The 24,676-nt window shown below is 43.6% G+C and overlaps 1 protein-coding gene and 1 non-coding gene across 2 annotated transcripts in view; one reads left to right on the top strand and one right to left on the bottom strand.

Annotated features, from left to right (window-relative positions):
• The window catches only part of LOC126249164 (hormone receptor 4-like), a 230,334-nt gene that overhangs the window by 38,209 nt on the left and 167,449 nt on the right, over positions 1-24,676 (top strand). The window lies entirely within an intron of this gene.
• Trnat-ugu (transfer RNA threonine (anticodon UGU)) lies at positions 1,761-1,835 on the bottom strand. The gene has a single exon. It is a non-coding gene; the product is annotated as a tRNA-Thr (tRNA).

The raw sequence follows: 24,676 nt of genomic DNA, 5'->3' as shown, positions 1-24,676 counted from the left end.
AATTAAAGAAGCTACATGCACCCATGTGTAATAAAGCTGGTTTCTGAAATAACATTTTTGGAAAATAAGGTGAACACAATGTGCTGTCAGTGCTTTTTTAACATATCCCATTAAAATATCTGAACATGATTATTAATCTAGTTTTTTTTTTGCTTATATTTGTCATACGTTTTAAATTGTTATTTTCCATTTTACAATCATTTTTTTAGTGTGCCGTTTCACATACGTGTATTTTGTTACTTGGAAATATAAATAACTCTTTACTAGGACATAACATCATTACAGTAATGATAATCTGTAAATAAAGGCTTAAACATAACGTTTTCCTACACCGTGAACGCAAAAATGAACGTAAAATCTTCACATAATATACATGACGGAGAACACGATATAAAACAAAATCCAGCTGGATTTCAAATTGTGGCGGGGGGGGGGGGGGGGGGGTGTTGATCCTCTAAATATTCTGCACTGTATCAGGCATATTTCAGTACACTGGTAAGCTGTGGCGAAAAGAATTGATCGTTTAATTAAATTGTTTCTCAGGTGGAGATCGACATCAAAATCGTTCAACAGAACTAGACCCGAAAATCTTCTTGCAAAGTTCTTCCAGTACACATCTTATGACTGTACCTATGCCGTCGAGCCCGTTGGGATTATCAGACGAACAAGTTTCTTGTCTTCACGTACGATGCTCTATATGGTTCTTTCGCACTGACACACCGAAGAATCTGACAATAATACAGATTCCCCCCCTCCCCCCCCTCCCCCCCCTCCCCCCCTCCCGCCCCCCACTGAGCAAGAAAACATGTTTCAAATATCTTTTGGCCTGGTCAGACACTTGTTTGTCAGATTTCGATGCTGTCACTAGGACGTTTGGTGCTTCATAAAGAGATTCTCGAATTCTCGGTCCAAACTCGCCATTAGTTTCTTCTAAAACAATGAAAAGGTGGATGGTCAAAGTGAAAAAACTGTTTTGACCGTTATCGCCTGGCTCACCTTGTTACGAGTGTGATAAGTCTCTAGCACGTCAGCGGGTAATATGATCCAGATGCATTCTCTGTGCCATCCCACCACAAACCAGTTCGTTACTGACGTGTAGTACACCCTGGGTGACAAAAGTCATAGGATACTTCCTAATATCGCGTTGGGCCTCCTTTTGCCGGGCTAACTGCTGCAGCTCGACGTGACATTCAACAAGTCTCTGGAAGTTCCCTGTAGAAATACTGAGCCATACTGCCTCTATAGCCGTCCATAATTGCGAAAGTGTTGTCGGTACAGGAATTTGTGCACAAACTGACTTCTCGATTATGTCACATACATGGTCTATTTGCAGTCAATGATCAGTTCAGTTGGACAACAGGACCCAGTCCATTCCATGTAAACGCAGTCCACACCATTACGTAGCCACAACCAGCTTGCACATTGCCTTGTTGACAACTGTGGTCCATGACTTCGTTGGGTCTGCGCCACAGTCCAACCCTACTATCAGCCTTTACCGACTGAAATTGGGACTCACCTGATCAGGCTACGGTTTTCCAGTCGTCTAGGCTACAACCGATCCGTTCACTAGTCCAGGAGCGGCGCTGTAGGCTATGTTAAGCTGATAGCAAAGACACTCCCGCAGGTCGTCTGCTGCCATAGCGCATCAGCGCCAAATTTTTCCGCACTGTCCTAAAAGATACGTTCATCGTACGTCGGACATCGATTTCTGTGGATATTTAACGGAGTGAAATTACAATGAAATGAACACCCTTAGCTTGTGCCCCGACCGGGACTCGAACCCGGGATCTCCTGCTTACATGGCAGACGCTCTATCCATCTGAGCCACCGAGGGCACAGAGGATAGCGCGACTGCAGGGATTTGTCTCTGGCACGCCTCCCGCGAAACCTACATTATCAACGTATTGTCCCGCACTACATTCATTGACGCATTTCAACGCCTGTAAGCAGCTAAGGGTGTATATTTCATTGTAATTTCATTCTAACGAGCTGCTTGGTCACCGATGGTATCTGTTCTTTCGGACTTGTCCGAAAGAACAGATACCATCTTACTAAAAATTTAATGGGGTGTTGCTTGTCTGTTAGCACTGTCAACTCTACGCAAGCGCCGCTGTTCTCGGTCGTTAAGTGAAGGCCGTCGGCCACTGCATTGTCCGTGGTGAGAGATAATGCCAGAAATTTGGTATTCTCGGCAGACTCTTGACACTGTGGATCTCGGACTATTGAATTCCCTAACGGTTTCCGAAATGGAATGTCCCATGCGTCTAGCTTCAACTACCATTCCACGTTCAAAGTTTGTTGATTCACGTCGTGCGGCCATACTTATGTCGGACACTTTGTCAAACCTTCAGTCTGGAAGCGCGCGACCGCTACGGTCGCAGGTTCGAATCCTGCCTCGGGCATGGATGTGTGTGATGTCCTTAGGTTAGTTAGGTTTAAGTAGTTCTAAGTCCTAGGGGACTGATGACCTCAGATGTTAAGTCCCATAGTGCTCAGAGCCATTTGAACCATTTTGTACCTTGTCAAACGAATCACCTGAGTACAAATGACCGCTCCGCCAATGCACTATTCTTTTATACGTTGTGTACGCTATAATATCATCATCTGAATACGTACATATCGCTCTTCCATGACTTTTCTCACCTCATTGTGTGAGAAGCCTATTCTGCAAGCAAGCGTAAGTCTTAGCGGTTTCCGCAAGACGTTGCAGACACACAAGCAGGACAGCAGCGAGACAGCACGCTGCAGGAGGCAAAGCGGAAACCGCATGCGTCTGCTGCTCCGTGTTATTTCAGCTGCGGCCGCAGTCTCTCCGCACCGCTTCCCGGTTGAACGACAGTTGAGTCAGCGTGAGCTTTAATTATTCTCCGCTCACTCCCTGTCCGCAGGGTTTCTTGCGAGAGAAAAATCAGCGCTGTGTATTTCTCCCACAGCTCGGGCGTTTCGGATCTCTACAGGAAATGAGACACCTCTTTTCACTCCGCTATGACTTCTCGTATCACCATATATGGGGTGCAAACAAGAAATGACCACGAGAGAATCACATTTCGCAATGTGTTCTAATACCTTGAAAGGGAAGTGTTCCAAAAATGAGTCAATACAGAACGGCATCAGGGAACCACAAAAAGGTGTTGTAATAATCATCTTGGGGTTGAAGCTCTTTTGTCTGTTTCCGGAATGAGATTTTCACTCTGCAGCGGAGTGTGCGCTGATATGAAACTTCCTGTGTGCCGGACCGAGAGTCGGAACTCGGGACCTTTGCCTTTCGCAGGAAAGCTACTGTAAAGTTTGGAAGGTAGGAGACGAGATACTGGCGGAATTAAAGCTGTGAGGATGGGGCGTGAGTCGTGCTTGGGTAGCTCAGTTGGTAGAGCACTTGCCCGCGGAAGGAAAAGGTCTCGACTTCGAGTCTCGTTCCGGCACACAGTTTTAATCTGCCAGGTGGTTTCTTTTGTCTGTGTTTGCTTTAACAATACATATGTATTTGGATGGGGTCCGCCTTTAGCAAAACACAATTTTGTTTTTTATCCCGAATATGTTTGACTACAGTTGCAGCATCGTCAGTGGGCTTTTATTTTATGGCTGTTAAACACAAAGAATGTTATTCACTGTTTGTACACACACACACACACACACACACACACACACAACTTTCCACATAGAATTAATTAATTTCAGGGATAGCCATAACAGCTTCCAAATCGTGATTTTTGCTTAAACAATTTGTCTGCATTAAGTTGTATATGGTTGCAGTTTATAAAGTGTGAAAGAAAACAGTCACTGTAAAAACATAATACATCAGGAAAACCACACCATGCTACTGGACAAGGGATGACTGGTAAACGAGTGATTTGGAGCGATAAATCACGCTATACCCTGTGACAGTCCTTAGGAAGGGTTTGGGTTTGGCAAATGCCTCGAGAACGTTACCTGCCATCACGTCTAGTGCCAACAGTGAAGTTTTGAAGAGGTGGTCTTACTGTATGGGTGTGATTTTCGTGGTTAGGGTGTCGTCAACTTACTACGTTAGAAAACGCTAAGTGCGGAAGGATATGAACTAGGACTATTGATATTTTTAAAAATATTGGGAATCCGATACATCGATATTTAAAAAATACCATTACCAGCACTCGATATACTGAAAAGAAATATCGATGTATTGATATATCGACGTAAAAAATGTCCGGCTATAAAAATACCGGCTACAGGTTGTTAATATACTGTCGGTCTTGTAGCTATATATTTAAGTTTTGATTTATTACTAGATATTCTGTACACCAACAAGCTAGCAGTCTGTTTATCCCCCCTTAGAGCAAGAATTGAAAGGAAAACAATGCACACAATGCACGTTCACGTATGGCAATAACCACTTTGCTAACAATGGTAACTGCATGTAAGTGGCACAATAAAGGTTTCCGATGGGTCCGTCGTTCGGTTTCGTCACGTATCGTATTTGCCCGGAACACTTCGTGTCGACGTCCCTGTTTCATTTCCGCAAACGCCAGCGACCTAGCAGCTGTCGTGTCGAAATTGCGTGGAGAAGTTAAACGTCGCAGTTTCTGTTGGTAGTGCCGATTGCCGATTGCGTCAGCTTTGCCCCTCACAAGTATCCGCCCACCGCAACGACAGATCTTGTGATTCAGATTTTTGTTCATCACTTTCAGCAGCTGTTTTCGAAGATTGCCGATGAGAAGAAATAGTATACTAGTTGCGTTAAAAACTGTATTTTAACGCAGCTGATGTGCTATTTCTTCATGTCGGAAATATTCTATTCACACGACCACCCCCCAATGCAATCGGACTTCCTCTTTCTGCCACCTATAATTGCTTCACACAGTCAAAGAGAAAGGCTGGACGGGCCAGTGTGGCCGAGGGGTTCTAGGCGCTTCAGTCTGGAACCGCGCGACCGCTACGGTCGCAGGTTCGAATCCTGCCTCGGGCATGGATGTGTGTGATGTCCTTAGGTTAGTTAGGTTTAAGTAGTTCTAAGTTCTAGGGGACAGATGACCGCAGATGTTAAGTCCCATAGTGCTCAGCGCCATTTGCACCATTTGAACGGCTGGACGTGATGAAAGTTCAACAAGTAGTAAGACTTCTTCACACAGTTCAAGCAAAGTTGTGTTCTACTACAATTTCAAAAGAACAATTTCAAATATTTACCGAAAACTGCTAAAAAATATAACATAAAATAAATATATCGGTAGTCGATATTGCCATTTCGCTATCGATATATCTGGAATGAAATTATTGCCGACATATATCGGTATCTTTCGGAAAAACATCGATAAATCGATCCATCGTTGTTTTATGAACAGCCCTAATATAAACACGTTTTGCAACATTGTGCACTGCGTACATTAGAGTAACAATTCGGATACTATGATTGGTTGTAACAACATGACAACGCACCCCGTCATTAAACAGCACCGGCGAAGCAATGGTTTGTGGACTGTAACATTGTTCAAATGTGTATGAAATCTTATGGAACTTAACTGCTAAGGTCATCAGTCCGTAAGCTTACACACTACTTAACTTTAATCATCCTAAGGACAAACACACACATCCATGCCCAAGGGAGGACTCGAACCTCCGCCGGGACGAGTCGTACAGTCCATGACTGCGGCGCCTCAGACCGCTCGGCTAATCCCTCGCGGCGGACTGTAACATTCCTGGAATGAAATGGCGTGCCCGATCTGAAACCCAATGGAACACCTTTACCACGAGTTTGAACGTCGACTTCGCTCCTGATCCCTTCGTCCTACCTTCTCTGGTTTCAGCTCATAAAGAAGAACGAGTTACCATTCACCCAGACTCAGAAACCTCATTGAAAGTGTGTCCTGTAGAGTTCAAGCTATCAAAAAGGCGAAGCGTGTATACACCCCATATTAATGTCCACTAACAGGTGTCTAGAGACTTTTGATCAGACGGCGTAAATTAGTGATCCACAGATTGTCGTTTGACCGAAACTGGGTGTCTGTGAATAAATACACAGTACATCAGCTTTTAGTGATTCCACGATATTATTTAATGCAGTACTGTTTACTGAAAAGATGAGTTACTTATAGTAAATCACTAGCCACATTTCGTTTCCGTTGGCTACCTCGTTACCCCTGAAGACCACACTATAGACTGCAAGAACGGAAAACGCAATGACTATATGGTCACCGCGAAGCCCGATCGATAAGACCGAATGACGCTGCATATTAGTTTGCATACTGGGCTCATATTTTAGAGGAAATGAGATCAAATTCTTGTATAGGCTTTCCATTGTTTGCGGAAATTGCTTATGGCGAACGACTGAATTGTGCCTCAACAAGGACCTAGCAAAACTCTTTCTTTTTGTTTATTGGCTTTCGGGACGTGCCCATACAGCCATGTGAATAGTGAAAAGTCAGTTAAGACGATACTAACGTGAGGGTAACACAACACCTAGTTTCTGAGCGGAGAAAATGTCCGACTCAGCCGGGAGCTGAACCCGGGCCCCTTCGGTTATCAGTCGTCAGTGCTGAGCGCACAGCTGCCGAGACGGACTAAAACCCTTTCTTCATTCTTATCCAATTAGATAGTTATCCATAATTTCCTCGATGTCTGCAATCATTGTTTACCACTGAATTACAATTTGTTATCACAAGTACCGTTTCATACAACTGACGGGAGGTTCTGAACAACGAGAAACACTCGCGACTCAGCCGAGGACGAATGAAATGAAAAAGTAGGAAACGCAATGGTTGTCGCGATTAGTGCAAGAGGTAACATTCTTCATGTGGCACAGAGATCTCATTGATTAAACCTTTTTTTTATTAGTTTTGCGTTGACATATGTCGACGTTAAGTCGAATGTCAGCGCGACCTACGGCATAAATTCTTTTGTATGGCTTTTTTAAGGTACTCGTCTTACGTGTGGTTCTTTCATATGGGTAAACTGCAAGAGCCTGTGTCGTCCATGCTGGACTGTGGTTTTGAAACTGCGGCTGTTTATGACACAAAAGATGTTATGCTTATCTTTGATTCGTCATGGTCGGCCGTTGTGGCCGAACGGTTCTAGTCGCTTCAGTCTGGAACCGCGCGACCGCTAAGGGTCGCAGGTTCGAATCCTGCCTCGGGCACGGATGTGTGTGTTGTCCTTAGGTTAGTTAGGTTTAAGTAGTTCTAAGTTCTAGGAGACTGATGACCTCAGAAGCTAAGTCCCATAGTGCTCAGAGCCATTTGAACCATTTGATTCGTCATGTAGATCGGTAATGAATGCTCTTTGATTACAAGGCTCTGTATTTCTATATATGTACAACCTCTGAACTTATTGTTTCGTGGTTTTGTGCCATCTGCAGACAAAAATGTGCATTTATGACAACCCTCCGGGTTATTTCTGCTGGAACATCTTGTAAGTAGCTTTACTACGTTTCAAATTTGTAATTCCAGTGCCATATTACGTTAAAAAGCGTCAGTTATACCTTATTTGCAACAAAATGAAACTCAAACCAGACAACTGGCTACATTTAGGAAACAAAAACGTAATGTAATCCACTGACCCACTTGAAGATGAGGATAAAAGCCCTCGAAACGCATTGTGGATGAAAATATGACTGACACAGATAACAGGAATACCATGCAGTCAACAAATTCGTAGTCTGCTGCCGTTTGTTGTCAATGCAAATGTACTCAAAGTTAATGAAGGTTTTTATAATATCTCCTCCTTCGATTTCAGCAGTTAAGAATAGGCCGTTCAGTTCAAACATAGCGTTACTTCGTTTGAAGCTAATCAACATAAATGACGTCCCAATACAGCAAACATAGAAGAAAACGTCGAAAAGTGCTTGATATGGCAATGAGAGATTGTCGACTAAAGCTCTAAGAAATCCCAAAGCACTTTAACATATCAAACAACAAGGAACCGCACATTTTACATGAATAGTCAACATGAGCAAGCTTTGTCCAAGATAAGCACCACGGCATTCGTTGCATGTTGACCTAGTGCAAATGCGGAAACAAATTTTATTCTGTGCGTCAATTTTTTAGTGTTGAGGATACATGAACTAATAACTTCATCCCAAGAAGGAAATAGCAGTCGAAGCAGCGTATAGAAGCCGCTTGATTTGCACCCAGAAAGGCGAAATCTGTTTCATCTGCCGAAAAGCTATGTCCAACGTTTTCTGAAATACAAACGGATTCCTCTTATTGACTGCCTTTCAGAGGATAAAACAATAACTAGCAAATGTTACGTAAGTGTTTGGACCAAATATATGAGAAGATATCAGTGCTGCGAAAGAAGAAAAATTTGTTTCATCATGATTACGCGCCAACCGACAAAGCGCCTTGGCGATGAGAAAACTGAGGGAGTTAAAAAAATCGTTCATGGTACCCACTCGCTTCCACCTTGTTCAGTGCCTAAAGAAATTTGGCATGCGAAACATTTTGAAGATCTTTCAGACTGAACTTGGGTATTGAATCTTCTTACTTGAAAAATTCTGGTCAAAATGCATTAAATTGAAAGAAAGTATCGAATAGCAACTGCACATTTGACGGAAAAAATACAGTTTTTCACTGTGAAATCTAGAAATTTTCTCTTTGGCTTCGTGCTGCACATTGTAGCTCACACACTTCATGGAGCAATGCTTCTTTACAGTATGGTGGTACATCGACTGCTCTCCCTTATTTGCACATATTTCTGTTCTAAGTACAACAGGTGAAAGAACCTGAATTACTCAGCGCAGCTGGTAATGATAAACTATAGTTGTTTATTCTGACTTCAAATTTATAATTCAGTGTCTAATGTCACCCTTGCCTGGTTTATGGTATCTAGTCGAAATTTTTAGATTGTTTAACATTGAAAATTACTTGGTTTGAATCCGCTATACTCAATGCAGAAAGGAGCGACAGAAGACTGCCACAACCTAGTTCCCGAAAGTGTTCTCCTTCCTGACTCAATTTTCATTGTCTTAGCTGCAGTAGTACTTCTTGCCGAGGGGAACGACCGTGGCGAATTACGTCACATGTTTGAAAACAAACACACGGTCTCATGTGCTGAGTAAGGCAGGAATGTGGCTGTGTGAGGGGCACGTTCGGGCTCTTGAACAACTTCTGCCGAAGGGCAAGCACACGCCCTGACATTCTTGTCGCCCTTTTATAATGTGCGTGGTCACAAACAGAAACTGTAATACCGGTGTGACCGATATTATAGGATAAAATAACCACTGCTGTGAGGGCGTTTATACTTCATATTACTCAGTAAAAATATTCTCCCGCTATAAACTAAAAAGATGGTTTACGTTTAACGTCACGTCCAGATTTTGAGAATTTGTCTCTACAGGACAATCATGGGAAAGGGAGGGGGAGGGGAGGGGATCAGTCCGTGAAGTTGTTAAAGGAACCCTCCGGCTATTCGCCTCAGATGATACAGCAAAGCTAGGGAAAATGATGGGCGGACAAAGATTTGAGCCGGCCGAAGTGGCCGTGCGGTTAAAGGCGCTGCAGTCTGGAACCGCAAGACCGCTACGGTCGCAGGTTCGAATCCTGCCTCGGGCATGGATGTTTGTGATGTCCTTAGGTTAGTTAGGTTTAACTAGTTCTAAGTTCTAGGGGACTAATGACCTCAGCAGTTGAGTCCCATAGTGCTCAGAGCCATTTGAACCAAAGATTTGAACCCCGCTATGCCCGGAAACCAGGCCGGTCTGCGCCACGTGGTCCGGTCACGAAGCAGAGTTATTTATGAGCTGTTGACGCGTGTAAAGGAGCCAAGAGAGAAATAAGCACAAGTGCGCATCTTCCAAACGAAAGGGTGCCTAGATAGCTCTCAGGGCAGAATGATATTTAGCACATGCGGAATGCTCTCGATCGACTTTCAGGTGACCTTTTTACATTCCACGAACCCTTCAAAAATTGTTTGTTCTATGAAAAATTATTTGATTTCTTTATTTTCAAAGAAATTACTTTCGTACCGGGTGGCCAGAAGCAGTCTGAAAATATTGTAAGCGTGTTGCAGGTAAGGTTGTGCTGAGAAATTCGATGTGATTTGTCGTTTCCAAATTAATTAGCATTGAAATTGGCCGAGGCCATTGCGCGCGCAAGTTCAAGCGGCCCCCCAGAGATGTTGTCGCCAAACGTGTTCATTTTCTTCGTTTGGTTCCCTAAATCCAATCGAGAGGGTGATAGAAAAATTGGACATGGGACGGTAGTCCGGACCGAACCCGAGCCAAAGGCCGAGCAGTCTCGTGCCCCATCATCTACGCTATGAGAACAACTGCCACTCATTTTGTCTGGCTAGCAGCTTGAATTTGCGAGCACAACGGCATGACTGGCCAACTTCGGTGGTAATTAACTTGGAAGCGGTGCAACGTATCAAATTTTTTTCTTAACAATTATTTCTCAGCACAACCTACACTGCACCACCATTACAATCTTCTCAGTCTGTCTCCAGAATGAAATTTTCACTCTGCAGCGGAGTGTGCGATGGTATGAAACTTCCGAGCATATTAAAACTGTGTGCCGGGCCGAGACTCGAACTCGGGACCTTTGCCTTTCGCGGGCAAGTGCTCTACCATCTGAGCTACCCAAGCGCGACTCACGACCTGTCCTCACAGCCCTATTTCTGCCAGTACCTCGTTTCCTACCTTCCAAACTTCACAGAAGCTCTCCTGCGAACCTTGTAGGACCAGCACTCAGCACTCGGTTAGAGCACTTGCCCGCGAAAGGCAAAGGTCCCAAGTTCGAGTCTCGCTCCGGCACACAGTTTTAATCTGCCAGGAAGTTTCATATCAGCGAACACTCCGCTGCAGAGTGAAAATCTCATTCTGGAAACATCCCGCAGGCTGTGGCTAAGCCATGTCTCCGCAATATCCTCTCTTCCAGAAGTGCTAGTACTGCAAGGTTCGCAGGAGAGCTTCTGTGAAGTTTGGAAGGTAGGAGACAAGGTACTGGTAGAAATGGGGCTTTGGTAGCTCAGTTGGTAGGGCTGCTTGCCCTCTGTAACACAAAAACTGAGTAAAGGAATCAACTTAACGGATGTCTTGTGGCGTCCGCCCGGACCAAACGCAACGAACTAAACAGTTCAATTTTCAGACTGTTTCTGACCACTTTAGATAACGTTTTCGTTCAGTTGTAAATAAACTGCACATAATTTGCCTAACTGAAGGAAGGAAGATTGGGGTTTACTTCCCATCGACGACGAAATCATTAGACATGGAGCACAACCTCCTCTAATTGTGGAAGGTTGAGAAAGAAATTCGTCCGTGCCTTATTATAAGGAACAACCCCAGCATTTGCCTTAAGCAGTTTAGGGACTCCACGAAAAATGTATTTATGGATGACGGGACGGGGTCATACTGCTGTGACACTTCGCTCGGTATTTTGACTGGTAAATACGTAATACTTCTGTAACAGGTGATTAAAACGTTTCCGTTAGAAGGCGACACAAACCCCCTGCCTAGATGTCGGTGCTTGTATACCCAAAGCGGAGTCACGCTAGGTTACATATACGCTGCAGCAACGCTCCCAAACGGGAACTTTTTGATCGCCTCGTATATCAGATATTTCCGTTGGTTCCTTTTAGTATTATAGTTGATACAAGACAAAGTACTGTTCGCATAGTTATTAGTATATGTTAGAATGGACATATCTCTCATGTATACTTTTTTCATGGAGGGGACAAATATTTTACGCGTAAAGGCATTTTGTGACTAGCGAATCCAAGTAATGTATAGGTAAATTTCTTTTTATTCTGAAGAATTACGTTCAAGAATTCACTACTCGACAGTTGGACATTCCATTTTTATATAATGTTCACCGACCGTAACAATGTAAAAGACAATGGGAATGAGACACAGAATAGAGAAGCAGAAGGAGTTGGTGACGTGAAAACTTGCACTCTCGAATCAGAGCCTAAAATAGGCGACACTCAGGAAGCTCCAGATGGAGGTTCATCGTTGCGTCGAAGCGTGTCTAATTGAGCAACCCTGTTATGCAAATAGCCAATGTGTGTAGTGAATGAGAAGAAATTTGGATTTAAGCCGAGTATTGACTTTTGCAAGGAAGGAATCCCATTCGAAGTATATTCTGCACAATTAATAAACCGAAACTTCGATTGCATGTGATAGTTGAAACTGGGGAGTCGGAACCGAGTATCTGCCGTTGGTGGAGAGTGCATTACGAATTCCGCTGCTCGAGCACCCACTGACTTGTATGCGGAGAAATCACGCCATTCCGAATCCCTATAGTTGTATACTAAAGCGCAGTTCTGTAATCCGAAACGTTTGTACATTGTTGTGTGCCTAACCTGTGGTAGAAAGTTCATTTCAGTCACTTCTACCCTTCCTGGAGTTTCCATAAACGTTAGCGTCTTTCGAGCCGCATTGTCTCAATGGAAGACTCGTACTTGTTTACAATCTTTAGTGAATACCTGCAGCTAGTCACTTTTGTTCTAGGATTAGGAGCAAAAATAAATCAATGTCTGACATACATTATGTGATCAAAAGTATCCGAACACCCCCAAAACATACGTTTTTAATATTAGGTCCATTGTGCTGTCGCTTACTGCCAGGTACTCCATATCAGCGATCTCAGTAGTCATTAGACATCGTGAGAGAGCAGAATGTGGCGCTCCGCGGAACTCACAGTCTTCGAACTTGGTCAGGTGACTGGGTGTGACTTGTGTCATACGTCTGTACGCGAGATTTCCACACTCCTAAACATCCCTAGGTCCGCTGTTTCCGATGTGAGAGTGAAGTGGAAACGTGAAGGGACACATATAGCAGAAAAGCATACAGGCCGACTTCGTCTGTTGATTGAAGGAGACCGCCGACAGTTGAAAATGGTCGTAATGTATAATAGGCAGACATACATCCAGACCATCACACAAGAATTCCAAACTGCATCAGGATCCACTGCAAGTACTATAACAGTTAGGCGGGAGGTGAGAAAACTTGGATTTCATGGTCGAGCGGCTGCTCATAAGCCACACATCACGCTGGTAAATTTCAGCCAGGTGTCTAGATACTTTTGATCACATAGTGTAGCACCTTATTAGAAACGCCGGGCATCTCTTCACGAATCGTTGCGAAGTATTTCTGAATTCAAGGTATCGACAGGGTACTAATTCCAAAATATGTCTGCGGAGTAAAACAGAGTCACTGAAAGTTTTGGGCTAATAATTGGAATGATCCTGATTCAAATATTGGCATAGTAATCGTGTAAGTGATTTCTTGTACTTTTATTACATCGGAGGTTTCTTTTACAGCGAACAAAGCTATCTGCTGCCAGTTAGGTCGTTAGTAGGAGCAGATTCATTTAAAGTTTTGTGCACGACGGTGAGCAGCAAAGAATCCCTCCACAGCCGGGCCATAACTCGATTTAGATATACTTAATTCTTGTTTTATATCCGCAGCTAGAATATTATCACAGTCAGAGATGCAGCGTTGTATAAGTTTACCAGCTGTACCTCACCCCCTTTTAGTTAAGATACTGTGACTTAAGTCTCTTGTAGTAAAAGTGCTTTACCTTTCCTGTAGGCTATTTTTCGATTATTGTCTAAAATCATATTTTTTGTTATAACGTATATCTGCCAATAATGTTCCACAAAAGGAGGAATTGTTGCATTTTCCACAGAAACGGAAGTTAGTTGTTAATAGTTGTACACTGCAACATGATGGAAGGTTGCGCAAAATGGTCTACAAGTTAGGAAAGGATTTATATCAATACATTTTATGTGTATTACATTCAGAATAAGAGTAACTCCGACTGCGGATGATACATGTTTTCTTATTTTTTTATCGTCCAAGAAAATTTTTGACGTACGAGGGTTCCCTGTCAACTGTTTACTCACGATTTTCCATGTCTTTGCTCGTAGCTCAGCAGTGGTTTTCATATTCTGGCTCTATCTTCTCCTTCTACATTTCCTTATTACTTATCCCTGTATTTTATTACTTGGTCGTATTAGTTAAATATCTTTAGTTCTAGTCTGATACCTTGATTTCTCCTGTCTAATGATCATCCCCTAACTCTACTAGAGAACCGCATCTCTGCGCTTTATTTCCTAGTTTATTTGCGGCGGTTACACGCTACTGCTTAGCAGTGCTGTTCTCAGCACCCTTTCTCAGTATGAACGTATACCCCAAGCAGTTCGCAGTCTAACTTCCCAGGCAACGTTACTGCGTGGAAGTCATCCACATCACAGAACATCTACGCAGCAATACGTCTGTACTGGAAGGCGCACACAACTACGCCAAGGTCGTATGCAGATGATACAGCGTCTGCTCCAGGAAACGACCGCACGCAAGACATTAATGAAAGCCTCTCAGGCACATAGTTTGCTTCCAAAGGTTCCAATATTGGACAAATCTTGTATTCCACGCTCGTCAACAGGACAGGAATCAGAGCTTTTAACGTCGTACAATTTTAATTAAAAGGTAAATGCTGAGTTGACAGTTAGCTGCAATATTCCAAGTCAATCGTGCACACATTTAATTCGAGGTCCATCTAAAAAGGTTCGGTAAATGCTGTCATAAAAGATAGATAACAGAAAATAGAAACGAAGTGTCTTTATCCGTGTTCACAGTAATCTACGTCTGCCACAGTAAGCTTTTGTCAAAATTTATAAAGCTTCTAGAAACTGTCAGAGCGGGATCGATCGAAACCTAGACCTCACCTGAAGATCCGTCCAAATACGTTGGGGACAAATGTTTGTTGTGCGGGGCCCACGAGAAATATGGGCCCTTCAACGAAATTGTGAAGTAACACAAGTCGGCTTGTCCGCCGACTTCGCGAACGCTAAGCTCTGTACAGGACCCACGGAAAATCAGCATGTCAATGAAAAGGTACCCACTGAAAGTCTTAGCTTTGTCATGTACTATATAGAGCTTGCATGCATTTGAAACCCCGTCAAGAGTTATTAAACTCGTCTGAAACAGTTACTCGCCCCACGCCGGAGATGGCTGCTGGCACTCGTAAGACCAGCAGCGTCACTTATTGTGACGTACGCGCCGCGGCCGATCTTTTTCGTGGGCCTCGGTGTTACGACTATGACACTTGCCTGGCGCACTCCGTATTGAGCTGGCGACAGCTGGGTGTTGTGACTATGATACGTGCCTACCGTACAGCTGATTGAGCTGGTAGCAACAGGTCTCGACTAATGTGATTAGCATTTGCAGAAAAATTGGTTCTCAGTTACGTCTGTCAAATAAATCGCCAGGTCTGCTCGCCAGTCGATTTACGTGGTACGAATCGAAACCAGAAGTTCTGCTTATTTCAGTTACAGTTAGTGTAAGGTAAAGGTAAAGTTCCGCGTTCTGGTCGATCGGGCCCGACCGATCGCCGCGTCATCCTCAGAATTTGGCGTCATCGGATGCGACATGGATGGGAATCTGGTCAGCACACCGCTCTCCCGCAGTGTATGTTACCTGGCGGCCTCGGAATAACTCGAGGTTTCCCGACTTAGAGCTGTTACCGTATTCTACTTCATCCACACTGGTACGTGCGTGCCTCGGCAATCCTCGAGTCTACGCATACCCGTGTTGGTGGCCATAGTATTCTCTCTTTTCTTTTTATTATATTTTCCTTTTTTTTACACACACACACACACACACACACACACACACACACACACACACATACACATACTTGAAGTTTTTCTTAATTTAATTTATATGTGCGTATCATTATCTATAATTGAGGAAACGCTTCTTGTGCTCTGTTATCATTATTTCATGTTCAGAGCGTCACTTGATGTTATATATTGAAAGTTAAGCAGTTGCCTTTTAGATGTTCAATGTGCTATCGTATTGACTGTAGTCCAGAAGTTTTGGTCATTTACAATTCTTTGTTATCGCTGACTAATTGTGTGCAGTCCCTCTCTACCTGAAATAAGGGGCATCTGTGAACGACGTGATCAGAGAAACCCTCCTCTCCACATTCACAGATTCGCATGTTACTACATCCCACTCGATGCAAATGTTCGTTATATGGTCCGTGACATGTTAATAGGTGCACCATACCTCGAGTACTGGCAATGTCCCTGATGCTTAGGAATGTGCTGTAAACACGCGCCGGCCGCTGGTGGCCGAGCGGTTCTGGCGCTACAGTCTGGAACCGCGCGACCGCTACGGTCGCAGGTTCGAATCCTGCCTGGCGCATGGATGTTTGTGTTGTCCTTAGGTTAGTTAGGTTTAAGTAGTTCTAAGTTCTAGGGGACTTATGACCTCAGCAGTTGAGTCCCATAGTGCTCAGAGCCATTTGAACCATTTTCTGTAAACACGCACTGCAGTGCTCATAGTGTCCCAGTAAGTCCGCCATTCATCAAACTTGCAGGCTCGTACATATCTTTCATTACTCATATAAGTTCCTGTGATCTCGCACACACGATCACAGTGCTCATGACTCAACCAACAATGACAGTGTTTCGAACAATTCTAATCTGCAAATGGGTAGGAGTACAAAGTTTCTGACAATTCAGATTCCGTAGTAGTATGCTAATCATAAGCTGATAAATCATAAATACAACGTTCCTCTTTTCTGTTAAAACAAACTGCGAGAAAGAAAGAAACAGCACATAGTTGTGTATACAACTTTTGTTTCGAATGTACGTAAAGAGGAAGGAAATACATGTCGGAGGAACAGTGAACGTAAAGATTTAAAAACTGAATGCGAAAAAGAAAGCGAAACCGCATATTTTCACAGCACAACATTGTACATTGTTGTTTAAAATATATATAGCCTAAGCCCGTCCGAATATTTGTTATAGTGTCGTGTAAAAGTATGAAGTTAAATCAGTCGCTAACTTTTCGAGATTTATAGTGACAACAATAAATAACTGTTTGTCTTTATACAGCAGTATAGACGAAGCGCCGGCCGCGGTGGTCTAGCGGTTCTAGGCGCTCAGTCCGGAACCGCGCGACTGCTACGGTCGCAGGTTCGAATCCTGCCTCGGGCATGGATGTGTGTGATGTCCTTAGGTTAGTTAGGTTTAAGTAGTTCTAAGTCCTAGGGGACTGATGACCTCAGATGTTAAGTCCCATAGTGCTCAGAGCCATTTGAACCATTTTTATAGACGAAGCAGTTCTCAGTGCATCGCTAGTGCTACCTACAACATCTTCTCAGAAAAAAGCTAACTGTCCATCCGAGAGTAAGCACTTGTTACAAAACATACATCCTCTGCAGCACTCCCCTCCCTTGTGACACTCATGTTTCACCCATACCCTGCACCCCATTTAAAATCAACCAATTAAAATACACTCCTGGAAATGGAAAAAAGAACACATTGACACCGCTGTGTCAGACCCACCATACTTGCTCCGGACACTGCGAGAGGGCTGTACAAGCAATGATCACACGCACGGCACAGCGGACACACCAGGAACCGCGGTGTTGGCCGTCGAATGGCGCTAGCTGCGCAGCATTTGTGCACCGCCGCCGTCAGTGTCAGCCAGTTTGCCGTGGCATACGGAGCTCCATCGCAGTCTTTAACACTGGTAGCATGCCGCGACAGCGTGGACGTGAACCGTAAGTGCAGTTGACGGACTTTGAGCGAGGGCGTATAGTGGGCATGCGGGAGGCCGGGTGGACGTACCGCCGAATTGCTCAACACGTGGGCGTGAGGTCTCCACAGTACATCGATGTTGTCGCCAGTGGTCGGCGGAAGGTGCCCGTGCCCGTCGACCTGGGACCGGACCGCAGCGACGCACGGATGCACGCCAAGACCGTAGGATCCTACGCAGTGCCGTAGGGGACCGCACCGCCACTTCCCAGCAACTTAGGGACACTGTTGCTCCTGGGGCATCGGCGAGGACCATTCGCAACCGTCTCCATGAAGCTGGGCTACGGTCCCGCACACCGTTAGGCCGTCTTCCGCTCACGCCCCAACATCGTGCAGCCCGCCTCCAGTGGTGTCGCGACAGGCGTGAATGGAGGGACGAATGGAGACGTGTCGTCTTCAGCGATGAGAGTCGCTTCTGCCTTGGTGCCAATGATGGTCGTATGCGTGTTTGGCGCCGTGCAGGTGAGCGCCACAATCAGGACTGCATACGACCGAGGCACACAGGGCCAACACCCGGCATCATGGTGTGGGGAGCGATCTCCTACACTGGCCGTACACCACTGGTGATCGTCGAGGGGACACTGAATAGTGCACGGTACATCCAAACCGTCATCGAACCCATCGTTCTACCATTCCTAGACCGGCAAGGGACCTTGCTGTTCCAACAGGACAATGCACGTCCGCATGTATCCCGTGCCACCCAACGTGCTCTAGAAGGTGTAAGTCAACTACCCTGGCCAGCAAGATCTCCGGATCTGTCCCCCATTGAGCATGTTTGGGACTGGATGAAGCGTCGTCTCACGCGGTCTGCACGTCCAGCACGAACGCTGGTCCAACTGAGGCGCCAGGTGGAAATGGCATGGCAAGCCGTTCCACAGGACTACATCCAGCATCTCTACGATCGTCTCCCTGGGAGAATAGCAGCCTGCATTGCTGCTAAAGGTGGATATACACTGTACTAGTGCCGACATTGTGCATGCTCTGTTGCCTGTGTCTATGTGCCTGTGGTTCTGTCAGTGTGATCATGTGATGTATCTGACCCCAGGAATGTGTCAATAAAGTTTCCCCTTCCTGGGACAATGAATTCACGGTGTTCTTATTTCAATTTCCAGGAGTGTATAATGGTAAGACAGAGATTTAGGAACCAGGTTTTAAATTGTAAGACATTTCCAGGGGCAGATGTGGATTCTGACCACAATCTATTGGTTATGAAATGCAGATTGAAACTGAAGAAACTGCAAAAAGGTGGGAATTTAAGGAGATGGGACCTGGATAAACTGAAAGAACCAGAGGTTGTAGAGAGTTTCAGGGAGAGCATAAGGGAACAATTGACAGGAATGGGGGAAAGAAATACAGTAGAAGAAGAATGGGTAGCTCTGAGGGATGAAGTAGTGAAGGCAGCAGACGATCAAGTAGGTAAAAAGACGAGGGCTAATAGAAATCCTTGGGTAACAGAAGAAATATTGAATTTAATTGATGAAAGGAGAAAATATAAAAATGCAGTAAATGAAGCAGGCAAAAGGGAATACAAACGTCTCAAAAATGAGATCGACAGAAAGTGCAAAATGGCTAAGCAGGGATGGCTAGAGGACAAATGTAAGGATGTACAGGCTTGTCTCACTAGGGGTAAGATAGATACTGCCTACAGGAAAATTAAAGAGACCTTTGGAGAGAAGAGAACCACTTGTATGAATATCAAGAGCTCAGATGGCAACCCAATTCTAAGCAAAGAAGGGAAGGCAGAAAGGTGGAAGGAGTATATAGAGGGTCTATACAAGGGCGATGTACTTGAGGACAGTATTATGGAAATGGAAGAGGATGTAGATGAAGATGAAATGGGAGATAAGATACTGCGTGAAGAGTTTGACAGAGCACTGAAAGACCTGAGTCGAAACAAGGCCCCGGGAGTAGACAACATTCCATTAGAACTACTGATGACCTTGGGAGAGCCAGTCATGACAAAACTCTACCATCTGGTGAGCAAGATGTATGAGACAGGCGAAATACCCACAGACTTCAAGAAGAATATAATAATTCCAATACCAAAGAAAGCAGGTGTTGACAGATGTGAAAATTACCGAACTATCAGTTTAATAAGTCACAGCTGCAAAATACTAACGCGAATTCTTTACAGACGAATGGAAAAACTGGTAGAAGCGGACCTCGGGGAAGATCAGTTTGGATTCCGTAGAAATGTTGGAACACGTGAGGCAATACTAACCTTACGACTTATCTTAGAAGAAAGATTAAGAAAAGGCAAACCTACGTTTCTAGCATTTGTAGACTTAGAGATAGCTTTTGACAACGTTAACTGGAATACTCTCTTTCAAATTCTGAAGGTGGCAGGGGTAAAATACAGCGAGCGAAAGGCTATTTACAATTTGTACAGAAACCAGATGGCAGTTATAGGAGTCGAGGGGCATGAAAGGGAAGCAGTGGTTGGGAAAGGAGTGAGACAGGGTTGTAGCCTCTCCCCGATGTTATTCAATCTGTATATTGAGCAAGCAGTAAAGGAAACAAAAGAAAAATTCGGAGTAGGTATTAAAATTCATGGAGAAGAAGTAAAAACTTTGAGGTTCGCCGATGACGTAATTCTGTCAGAGACAGCAAAGGACTTGGAAGAGCAGTTGAACGGAATGGACAGTGTCTTGAAAGGAGGATATAAAATGAACATCAACAAAAGCAAAACGAGGATAATGGAATGTAGTCAAATTAAATCGGGTGATGCTGAGGGGATTAGATTAGGAAATGAGACACTTAAAGTAGTAAAGGAGTTTTGCTATTTAGGGAGTAAAATAACTGATGATGGTCGCAGTAGAGAGGATATAAAATGTAGACTGGCAATGGCAAGGAAATCGTTTCTGAAGAAGAGAAGTTTGTTAACATCGAGTATAGATTTAAGTGTCAGGAAGTCGTTTCTGAAAGTATTTGTATGGAGTGTAGCCATGTATGGAAGTGAAACATCGACGATAACCAGTTTGGACAAGAAGAGAATAGAAGCTTTCGAAATGTGGTGCTACAGAAGAATGCTGAAGATAAGGTGGGTAGATCACGTAACTAATGAGGAGGTATTGAATAGGATTGGGGAGAAGAGAAGTTTGTGGCACAACTTGACTAGAAGAAGGGATCGGTTGGTAGGACATGTTTTGAGGCATCAAGGGATCACAAATTTAGCATTGGAGGGCAGCGTGGAGGGTAAAAATCGTAGAGGGAGGCCAAGAGATGAATACACTAAGCAGATTCAGAAGGATGTAGGTTGCAGTAGGTACTGGGAGATGAAGAAGCTTGCACAGGATAGAGTAGCATGGAGAGCTGCATCAAACCAGTCTCAGGACTGAAGACCACAACAACAACAACAGTTAGTACCGACTGCATAGTTATTGTTTCGTTGTGCTATTAATTATATCGTTTACCTGTAGCGGAATGAATAAGGAAGCAGTTTCTGGTCCATTGCGGGAACTACCTTCAATAATTTGAAGACGGGATTTTCATGAGATATTTAAGCATATGTGACGTATATGTCTCAGTTTTATTGTCATAGATGCGTGGTATGAAAATACGAAGTGTTGTATCAGGAAAATGTTGTGTACATAGATTGCAACCACAACTACATTGTCACACACATTACTGTTCGTATTTGAAGAAAAAATAGTAGTAAAGTAGTGATAATAATAATGATATTTCAAAACTAATTTAGATTCGTGACCCAAACAAAATCGAATCCTTCTGTTTTTACCCCTCATAAAACTTCATTTTACCCCTATGGGGGTACTTACCCCCAGGTTGGGAACCTCTGTACTAGACGGTATGCGTGTACGTGCAGTGTCTCAGACTAGCCTCTACCGGGTGTATACAATAGTTTTTCTCTGTCGTCCTCGAACATCACTGTATTGCGAGATGGTACCATCACTAGTGTGGAAGAGGTCAATGCTCCATTGGTTTAAAGATCAAAATCGGAAGGAGACACAACAAACTTGAAACTTGATATAAGGAGAAAACATCCACAGTTTTCTTTGGAAGTGAGGGTAAATTTGAGTGATGTACCCATAAGTTTATTGATTTGGTTTAAACTTGGGATAATAACTGAACCCTTAGTTTTGTGGTTGCTTCGGGGTGAAAACTGACACCTATTCAAAAGTGACGTTGGACCGAAGTCATCAACTTGTGACGTTTCGCTCTCGTAGTCGCTGCTGTAGACAATAACACCGATTTCTGCCACAGCCACAGCCCCATATCTATCGTGATCTCCTACTTCTTCACCTTCATTTGAATTTTTCAATGGTTCAAATGGTTCAAATGGTTCTGAGCACTATGGGACTCAACTGCTGAGGTCATAAGTCCCCTAGAACTTAGAACTACTTAAACCTAACTAACCTAAGGACAACACAAACATCCATGCCCGAGGCAGGATTCGAACCTGCGACCGTAGCGGTCGCGCGGTTCCAGACTGTAGCGCCAGAACCGCTCGGCCACCAGCGGCCGGCGAATTTTTAAATATTTGTTCGAAGTCTACGTGTACGGAACATGCCACACAAACGTAAACAGATGTGCAAATCGTGCATTTTACTGTATATTGTGATTTTTAATAGTTAACAATCATCTGTGAGCACTACGTATACTGTACAGACATGGTCACGTACACAAGGTGCTTTTTAATTGTTTTATTCCTGACAAACATTTGTATGATATGCTATATTTTATCCACCATAATGACAACATGGCATGAGCTTCTAACTCACGACGAACACATTTTGTAACTAAAAATTTTCGAAGACCAGAAGACGGCAGTTATATCTGTCGAAACCGGTTGTCAAACATAAAGACGAAATTATGGGAGCTTGTTTAGAAAGTGAAACATAGATCGCCTCTTCTAATTTCTCAAAGTGAGAAAATTCAATTTCGTCCTTACATTTTGCACACCATTGTAGCACGCTATCACTTAAAAGTTTTTGAACATTAGTGATTTTGAGGAAAAAATGCAAACTGGAGCCATAAATCTTAGACATGCTCATAAGTCATATTTGGAAAAGTCTTTTATTGAAACTAAATACCTGCAGTCAAATTTGCCTCCATTCCTCTCGTAGTCTGATCCAGGAGTAATGAACGCTGGTGATTTAACTGCTCTATCCAAGTGATCCCAAAGCAGTTCAATAGCATTACGGTCGGGGGATTGGGGCAGCCAGATCATATTTTTCAGTTCCTTCTTTTTTTTCTAAATTTACCAAATACTCTATCCACAGTTTTGAAGTGTGTTTAGGGTCGTTATCTTGCTGTAGGACGAATCCGTTGCCAATCAAACGCCTTCCACATGGCTTTTCTCGGTACTGTAGAATGCGATGGTAATCCTCCTTCAGATTTCCGTTTATTTGTACGGGATCATCGGTCCTACCGCCTCCAAAACATCCCCAGACCATGAGGGAGTCTCTCCCATGCTTTAATGTTCGAGATGCACATTGGCAAACGGCGAACAATCTTGCGCCGCTTTATGCAAAAGATTTCAAATTGGGATTCGTCAGTGAAAAGTACATTTTTCCATTGATTAACTGCCCAACTTTCATGTTGTCTTGCCCATTGAAGCCTCTGCTGCCTATTAATAGCCGTCAGTGATGGTTTTTTAGCCGCCTCATGCCCGTTGAGGTTCACTGCCTGAAGATGTCTTTTCACTGTACGTACACTCACCGGCTTTTCCCTATTATGTTTGAGTTCTGCTGCTAAAGCGATCACGTTTACTTTTCACTGCTATATATTTGCCATCACTTTTTGGTGTGACTTTTGGCCTACAGTATTCTGGCCAGTATCCGCATGCCTCTGCAAGGTATAATGGACATATCCCAAGGAAATATGTTCTTGACGTGCTATTTGACGCATAGCAATACCAGCTGCACGTAAAGATACATCTGCAGAACGCTTTTCTGTTGAAAACTCCTTCCTTCGTCCCAGTATAGATGTTTACACTAACCACTGAGTGAAGTTCACTCTTCGATGTCTCGTGCATAACTACGTGCCCCTTTCGTACCTACAACCGTATTTGCAGATTTGTTGACGTCCTATGAAGGCCATCTAGTGAAGAAAGAACATACCGGGTGATCAAAAAGTCAGTATAAATTTGAAAATTTAATAAACCACGGAATAATGTAGATAGAGAGGTAAAAATTGACACACATGCTTGAAATGACATGGGGTGTTATTAGAACAAAAAAAAAAAAAATAACCCCATATTGCTAGACGCGTAAAAGATCTCTTGCGCGCGTCGTTTGGTGATGATCGTGTGCTCAGCCGCCACTTTCGTCATGCTTGGTCTCCTAGGTCCCCAGACTTCAGTCCGTGCGATTATTGGCTTTGGGGCTACCTGAAGTCGCAAGTGTATCGTGATCGACCGACATCTCTAGAAATGCTGAAAGACAACATCCAACGCCAATGCCTCACCATAACTCCGGACATGCTTTAAAGTGCTGTTCACAACATTATTCCTTGACTACAGCTATTGTTGAGGAATGATGGTGGACATATTGAGCATTTCCTGTAAAGAACATCATCTTTGCTTTGTCTTACTTTGTTATGCTAATTATTGCTATTCTGATCAGACATCTCTGTCGGACATTTTTTGAACGTTTGTATTTTTTTGGTTCTAATAAAACCCCATGTCATTCCAAGCAAGTTTGTCAATTTGTACCTCTCTATCTACATTATTCCGTGATTTATTCAGTTTTCAAATTTATACTGACTTTTTGATCACCCGGTATGATGCCACCACAATACAAAATTAGCGGCATGTAATGCTTGGAACCTCAGCAGCATAACAACGGAATGTTTCGAACGATTTCATTTTTAAAAACGTGGAACGCTACTTTTAAACGTTATATTGGCGTGACACTGGGGAAACAATATAGCTAATTCGTATTCGAATCTGATAATTAGCTGTTGTTATCTTACTTTCAGGACGTTCGAAAACTTTTCAGCGATAATGTACACAACTGGCCATTAAAATTGCTACACCAAGAAGAAATGCAGATGATAAACGGGTATTCATTGGACAAATATATCCTAGAACTGACATGTGATTACATGTTTATGCAATTTGGGTGCATAGATCCTGAGAAATCAGTACCCAGAACAACCACCTCTGGCCGCAATAACGGCCTTGCTACGCCTGGGCATTGAG

Source organism: Schistocerca nitens, chromosome 3, assembly GCF_023898315.1.
Source record: "Schistocerca nitens isolate TAMUIC-IGC-003100 chromosome 3, iqSchNite1.1, whole genome shotgun sequence".
Lineage (NCBI taxonomy): Eukaryota > Metazoa > Arthropoda > Insecta > Orthoptera > Acrididae > Schistocerca > Schistocerca nitens.
Note: the sequence above shows the minus strand (reverse complement) of the source record. Positions and strands in the feature narration are given on the sequence as shown.